The following is a 6,854-nucleotide window of genomic DNA, read 5'->3' as shown; positions in this document are numbered from 1 at the left end:
TCTAATTCCTGCCCCAGGCACTTGCAGGGCAGCTGAACATAAAGAATTAGAAGTTGTCTTCTGTGATTTAAACTAGGGTTTTGTCAGTCAGCCTTCTTGGAGGTGGGAGTGCTGCAAATAGGCTTTGCATTGCTGTGTGCAAAAAAGCTAATAAATCACCCTCATTCCTAATGCTCACACGGTTTTCCTTGAACACTTTTTAAAAAAAGCGAGAAGGCGCAGTGCTGACAGTTGTTCTTCTATAAAGGATCACTGATGTTTTTCCTAGATTTGGCTCTGGTCTTTAGAAGGGATAGGCAGCATGAGGTTTTGTTGCATGAGAACAGGGATAAGCCTAAATTCACTGCAAAATATAAAGATGTATCTGTGAACTTTCAACCCAGCAGTAGATTGACTATGTCTCTAGTGGCAAAGCAGGTGTCATTATTGTCAAGAACTATGCCCTAAAATTTCATACATTTAGGTAAATTTTTGATTTTCACATTTCTTTTGCAGCAAACACTGTCATCGTTATATCATACATAAATCAAGAGGTGTTTCTGTCATTTCTGCTGTATATATTCAATAAAGAAAAAAAACTAGCTCAGGTACAGTTTTGCAAGAGACAGCATTGATCTTACAAGCTTATTGGTCTATGTTCAGTCACATTATTGTGTTAAAGAAAGCCCTGTAAATATGTAAAAATCAAGAGCGATTTCTTAGTGAAGAAAAGTTCTCTGTATGTAGTAGTTTTAAAGGAATTTCTGAAAAAAAATCATGTCTCTACCCAAAAGGACTATATAATCTCAAGCTAGTTAAAGGCACAAATAACAAAAATTTCCCTCATAATTATTAGACACGGACTTGCCTAGAGGGATCAGTTCTCTTTCCTGAAGTAACAATGCCACATCTTTCACATCCACTGGAGCTAAAGAGATCCCTCTATGAAACATTCAGAGGTCAGACTTTCTTGGAGCAAGATGGTTCATCTGTCATTTCTGCATTTGTGCCTGACAAGTCTAACCCACTCATTCAGAAATGGAAGAACATGGGGAGCTGCGCACATTTGTTGAGAAAGAGAATTTTTTTTTTTTGTATGAAAAACCGGAGGGAGATTTGGGTTAACTGATTAAAGCTATCCACACTCCATAAAGTTTGCTGTCTCCACTGGCTGTCGTACTTCACAAATCTCTGAGGATAGTACGTGTTCTGCTGTTCCTAGAGGACATTACATCAGATACCACTTCTTAGAAACCTTGCCTTGCTGAGCAGTGTTTTTTATTAGACTAGCTGATATCACTGAGAAAAAATAGACAAGTTTTCGGGTCCACAAGGCTCCATACAGGGTCTTCAGACAGAAGTTCTCCAGGTAGATAAGTCTAGCAGGAAGAACAGATACACAACATGAACAGAAAGGTTTAGCATTATTCTTTTCCAAGCACTACATTATGAGACTTCTGTAGCAAGAAAGTTGAAATTACTCTTATTTTAGAGCTGGCAAAACAGCAGTGTAAAAACTGCTAATTATTTCCTTTGATCTGATCCTAGTGTTGCTAATTCTATGGCAAGAGTGACATAAAGGGCTGGAGTTTTTTTAAATTACACAATATGGGTGCAACTCTGTTTCTGCTGAAGGTCATAGAGGGAGAATAAAACTGTGCTGCTGCCATGTACCATCATTCCTGAGAGTGAAACTCTAGAGAGCAGGAGATGGTGCTTTCTTGGCAGCTAACTCACGCCTGCAGAGATCCCTCATTGCAGGTGGTGAGAGGTGTAAAAACTGTAACTGCTTTCAAAGTCAAGGTAACTGATTTTTTAATATGCCTGCAGCCACTGTCAAAACAAGAGGTGAAGGTGGAAGAGGAGGAAATGCTGATAAAGACGGTAAAAGAACCTCCCTGACTGCCTTGAAAGTAAAAAGGCAAATATCTCAGAAGTAGATCATATGTCTTTATCTTACCAATAAACTTGGTATGTAGTTTATGGGATCATGTTAAACATATTATTACTAGGCAGGCAAAAGTACAGCTTTGTATTGTGATATCTTAAAAGTCAGAGCATTTAGCAAATCTGCTGGATCTTCGATACTGTTTAGGGAATATAAGGTTTTACTAACAGTCCTTCAGTGCTTCAAAGTAGGTGCATGGATTAAGTGTTATTGTTGTTTTTAAAAGCTCATTCATCTGAAAGGACAAAATTTGGCCTTCTTCCCCGTCTGTACTGAATTGCAGCATAAAAAACCTTCTCCAAGCTGTGATGCTTGCCCTCCAACTTTTATAGTGTAGAGTTAAATATGCTTGGTATTCAAACACAGTGTAGGATTGGACTTGCAACTTGAGATGCAACTTCATTGGCAGCGGAGGAGAATCAGAGTCAACTGAAGATACCCTGATAACCATGCTAGGGGAAGACTCCAGTATGGAATAAGTGAGGATAGAAGGTGGACTTCAGCCTTCCCACCCTGCCTCCCCTCCTCCTCCTCCTCCTCCTCTACCCTCCGCCTAGCAGGGCACTTGCTCCAGCCTCTGGTGGCTTTTGCAGCACCAATATCCATGTCTGTTTCTGTGCCTTTTCCATTTCACCCCTCTCCACCTCCAAACAGATCAGGGCTCTATCTGCCCCTAAATAGAGTCCAATGTGAGAGCGTTTGCTCTGGCTTACTGTGTACTCACTTGCCTCTTGCTTGCCCACTGTGAGTAAAGTGAGGATATTGTCCACTCAGCTGAACAACTCCAGATCATTGTCTCAATATCTAAATAGAGAGGTATCAGCTGCATCTATTTGGCTAATACTTAACGTAGACTTCTTCAGTTCTTTATGTTAGGAGGAGAACAAAGACATGTCATGTCACCATGCCCCTGTCACAGGGACACATTATCCCCCACCTCAGAAAGAATTCTGTCCCAATCAGATGTACGCTTTCTGTTAATGATTTCAGCACTGGCATATGATATTCTTCCCACCCATTTAAAAACTGAGTTAGAGGTATGTTGACCTGCCCTTTGGTACTGGCTTAAGGCTTATCAGCAATTTGAACAATATGAATCATCAGCAACCTGCAAAGAAAATAATCTGAAATGGTAATAGGGGCCCTAGAGAGCTGTGCATGCTGTTCTTGCTATTGCTGGAAGGAGCCATCACCTTCTGCTTCATATTCTCCAGTCCTTCCTTCAATGGCAGCAGAAAGCAGGAGACAGCAGTTGGTGTTCAGACTTGTAAGCAGCAGGGCTGTGGTTTTTCTTAGGCCATTCTGCAGTCATAGGCAATTGCCTTCTCTGTGTGGGGCCAAAGCTGCATTCTTGATGTCAAGCTGAGATAAAGTACTTTTTTTACACAGTGGCCAGCTTCTTCTCCATTACTCTGATGCAAATATAGAGTAGCTAAACAGAAGTAGATGGACTTACTCCAAATGTATCTCTCTGAAGGTTTACACAGCTGTTATTCTACTCATGTTCTTCTCTGCACTTTCTGCTTTTCTGCCTTTCTTGGCTGTGTTTGGGATATGTACATCTGTTGCTCCAGATCCCCATTCACTGTTAGTTGGAACAGCTCTTTATCTTTGATGAAGCTGCACTGGCTTCAAGCAGCTGAGTGGCTGTCCCATAACTTCACAATACAAGAAATGGAGAATGTTAAACTGCATTTCTTCAACCTGCTCTGGTGAGAAACCTTTATCAAAAAGATGGATCATAGTGTTCATACAAAAGACCAAATTCCAGATCCAACCTCCATCTGGAGTCTTGTTGCACTGTAAAGTCCTCTTCTCTCAAAAGCAAGCACTTTCTCTCCAGTTCCATATGATTCTCCTTTGTCATCATAAAGTACATGACTCAAGGAGCAAGGCTGATATGGAGGAGCTGCAGATTAAGTTGCAGCTGCTACTGATAGTTGTCTCTTAACAGGTGATGACTATAACATCAGAACCAAAGGTTTTAGCTGGTATTATTCCACACAGTGGCCATGCTCATAGTTGCCTTAGTCAACCAATGAAACATAAACGTGAACCCTATGCAGAATAAAACCCTTTTCTTTTTCCCAGCTTCTATGAGTGATAGCAAACTTGCTTGTATGTGATAGATAGCTGGATTGTATAACCAGACTGCCACTTCAGGAAAGAGGTAAGGTTTGTAGCAAATTGCTAGGAGACAAAGATCTTTAGACTATAGATACTATCCAGTCATTTAGACTTACTGATGAGTTGTATGGGACTATCAGGCTTCATGTTGTTTTGACAGTGGGAGGTGAGATACATCTCATACTGGAAGAACAGAACATTTCCTTCCAGCCAGCCATCATCACAGCTGTCTTGCTTGGGCTTAAGCCAGAAGTGTTTAATCCAGGTACTGACATAAGTCCAAACAAGAATCTCCCTTTGTGTAATCAAGCATCAAGCTATTGTCCTTGTGCACTTTAGAATACCTGAGGGTTTTGGGTTGCTGCTTTCTTTAAATTTTAATAATTATATTTAACTTTGAGGTTGGCTACAATAACTGTGATTAAAGCAATTGTTCTGCTTAGCTGGAATGATTTCTGATCATGCCCTAGCACAATGCTGCAAGATTTGAAATGCAAATATATGGGAGGGAAGAAAGATACGTTCTTTCAATAACTTTTTTTTCTTCATTTGTTATTCCACTGGAATAAGAAAAGCTCTTTATAAATGATCTTTACAAAATCCTTTATAAAAACCCAAATTAGGGTCAAGTGTAAGCCAGCAATTTCTCAATAATATAGGATTCTGATAGTGATGAGTGTCATCCACCTGTGTGGATGTTTTCCTTTTAGTACTTAAATCCTGAATTAGGAGTGAAGAATTAGTAAATTAGCTATTTGCTTCAGAAATATCACCTACCCCCCTTTCCATTCTGTTCCTGTGCTGTTACAATTCCAAGATCTCTTCATATTATTGGGGCCTTTTTTTTGTTATTTTCGCTTTTGTTCATTTTAAATACTGAAGCATTTTATGTTGGTACATAAATACACTTCAATGGCACATTTCAAATCTATTTTGGTCAGGTGTGTTCTCAAGAGGGTTGTGATTGATTTAAATGTTGCCACAAACATTTTCTGCATGAATATCAATCAGAACTGTTACAATGGAAGACTCTGTTTTTATGTCATTGCACTGTGTATATTGATACTAATACTACTCGGCTGCATGGTGATACCACTTCGAAGCACTCCTTGGCATTTCCAGTGTGTCTTTATCAGTGAAATTCTCATTAACTTGTCAATGTGGTTGTTACAAATAGGATGTATACTTTTGCTTTGGGTCGTAAATCTAGTTTCTCTCATTTTAAATCCTACTAGAAAAAGTACTGCATATCAGGTTAATAGAAATTGGGATGTTAAACAATTGTTTAATCGGGAAGTGACATTGAGTTTTGTCTGGTATTTTGATCTGCCTCTACAAAGTACAACAAAAAGAGACATCATTTTCATACCTACTATAATCCTGTGTTGTTCATGTTTGTCTTGACACTCGCATGCTCCTAAAACACAAAAGGTGTAAATGTGCCTTCTGTAAAAATACGGAATAAGCCTTTCTGGGGGACAATGGTTAAAATGAACAGACAGAATGGTGCTGGCACTTTATTGTTTTCTTTAGCATATGCTACTTTCTGAGTTGGAGGGGAGGAGGAGAAGTTGGCTGGGTGAGCAGTAGCAGCTTCAAGGTCCCATTTTCATAGAAAAATAAATGCCAGTAACAGGAAAATAGACTTCAAGTAATGCAGGGAATTGGCCAGGGCCTCTGTGAGCTGCTTCCACTGCTGAGACAGATTAACGTTACCTTCAAATACTGATCATTCTTGGAAACAACCAAGCTACCTCTCAATTGCCAGCTGAGTTGGTAACTATAATGTGGATGTAGTTTTATGAAGTGTGGGCTTATCAGGCTGATTTTTTTAAAAAGTTGTGCTTTCACAAGGACTCAGGGAAGTGCTACACAAAATACAGTTAAGTCAGCCAAGTCGCTTGGGATCTTTGTTGTACAGTCCGGACTGCTCTACCTGACTAATTGCCCTGTTGGTCTGAGTAATTGACTTGGACTTCAATAGAAGTCATCTGCTCAGACACAAGCACAAAGTGGAGAACCAAGATTACTACTTCAGGTAATGGGGAAAAAAGCTCCCCAGAGGATTCCTGACTTTAACAGACATGCAGTTAGGTTCATGTTCTGATTGACATCAATGCATGCAAGATGGTAGCCCACAGAAGTAAACTTTGTTGTAACTTATATTTCACTGAGTGAAATAGAGTTGGTCAAGGTTCATCATGCAATTTTTCATGTTTTCCACACACTGAGTAGTGAATAATTCATACTGGACTTTCAGTTAAACTGTGAATCTCTTCTGTTTTGTCAGCTGTAGATCAGACTATCATCTAACCTTAATTCAAAGAAAGCAATGAGGAAAAAATGGAATAGCATGACAGGAAAGCTTGTTTTAGTGCAAATCAAATAAAAATGATATGTATAAACCCACAGACGTTGTGCACTGACAGGAGCTAAGAAGTAGTATAATACTTGGAAAAACGTTTGCATATGCGTACAGATGCCTCGGAGAACTATTTTGCAAAGGTATATTGCCACCTAGTGCTGAGATCTCTTCTGTTCCTTGTACACTGGGCTAGTGTTGCAGCAGGTTCCTGACTGACACTCTTAGGAGAATCATTGGGAATCTAGTGGTGTTTTGAGAAATTCAGAACAGCAGCACTACAGCCAGACATCAAGAATGCACGGCCCCATTTCCAAATTTACATAAAGGTTCAGTTCAGTGATTGTCACCCCCAGAGTCAGGGTTGCTGTCAGTATAAATTTATTCTTCAGAAAGAACCTTTGCAGAAGTCAGTGCCCAGTTCTTGTCTCAGCCCGG

This window comes from Dromaius novaehollandiae, chromosome 2, assembly GCF_036370855.1.
Source record: "Dromaius novaehollandiae isolate bDroNov1 chromosome 2, bDroNov1.hap1, whole genome shotgun sequence".
Lineage (NCBI taxonomy): Eukaryota > Metazoa > Chordata > Aves > Casuariiformes > Dromaiidae > Dromaius > Dromaius novaehollandiae.
This window is presented reverse-complemented; position numbering follows the sequence as displayed.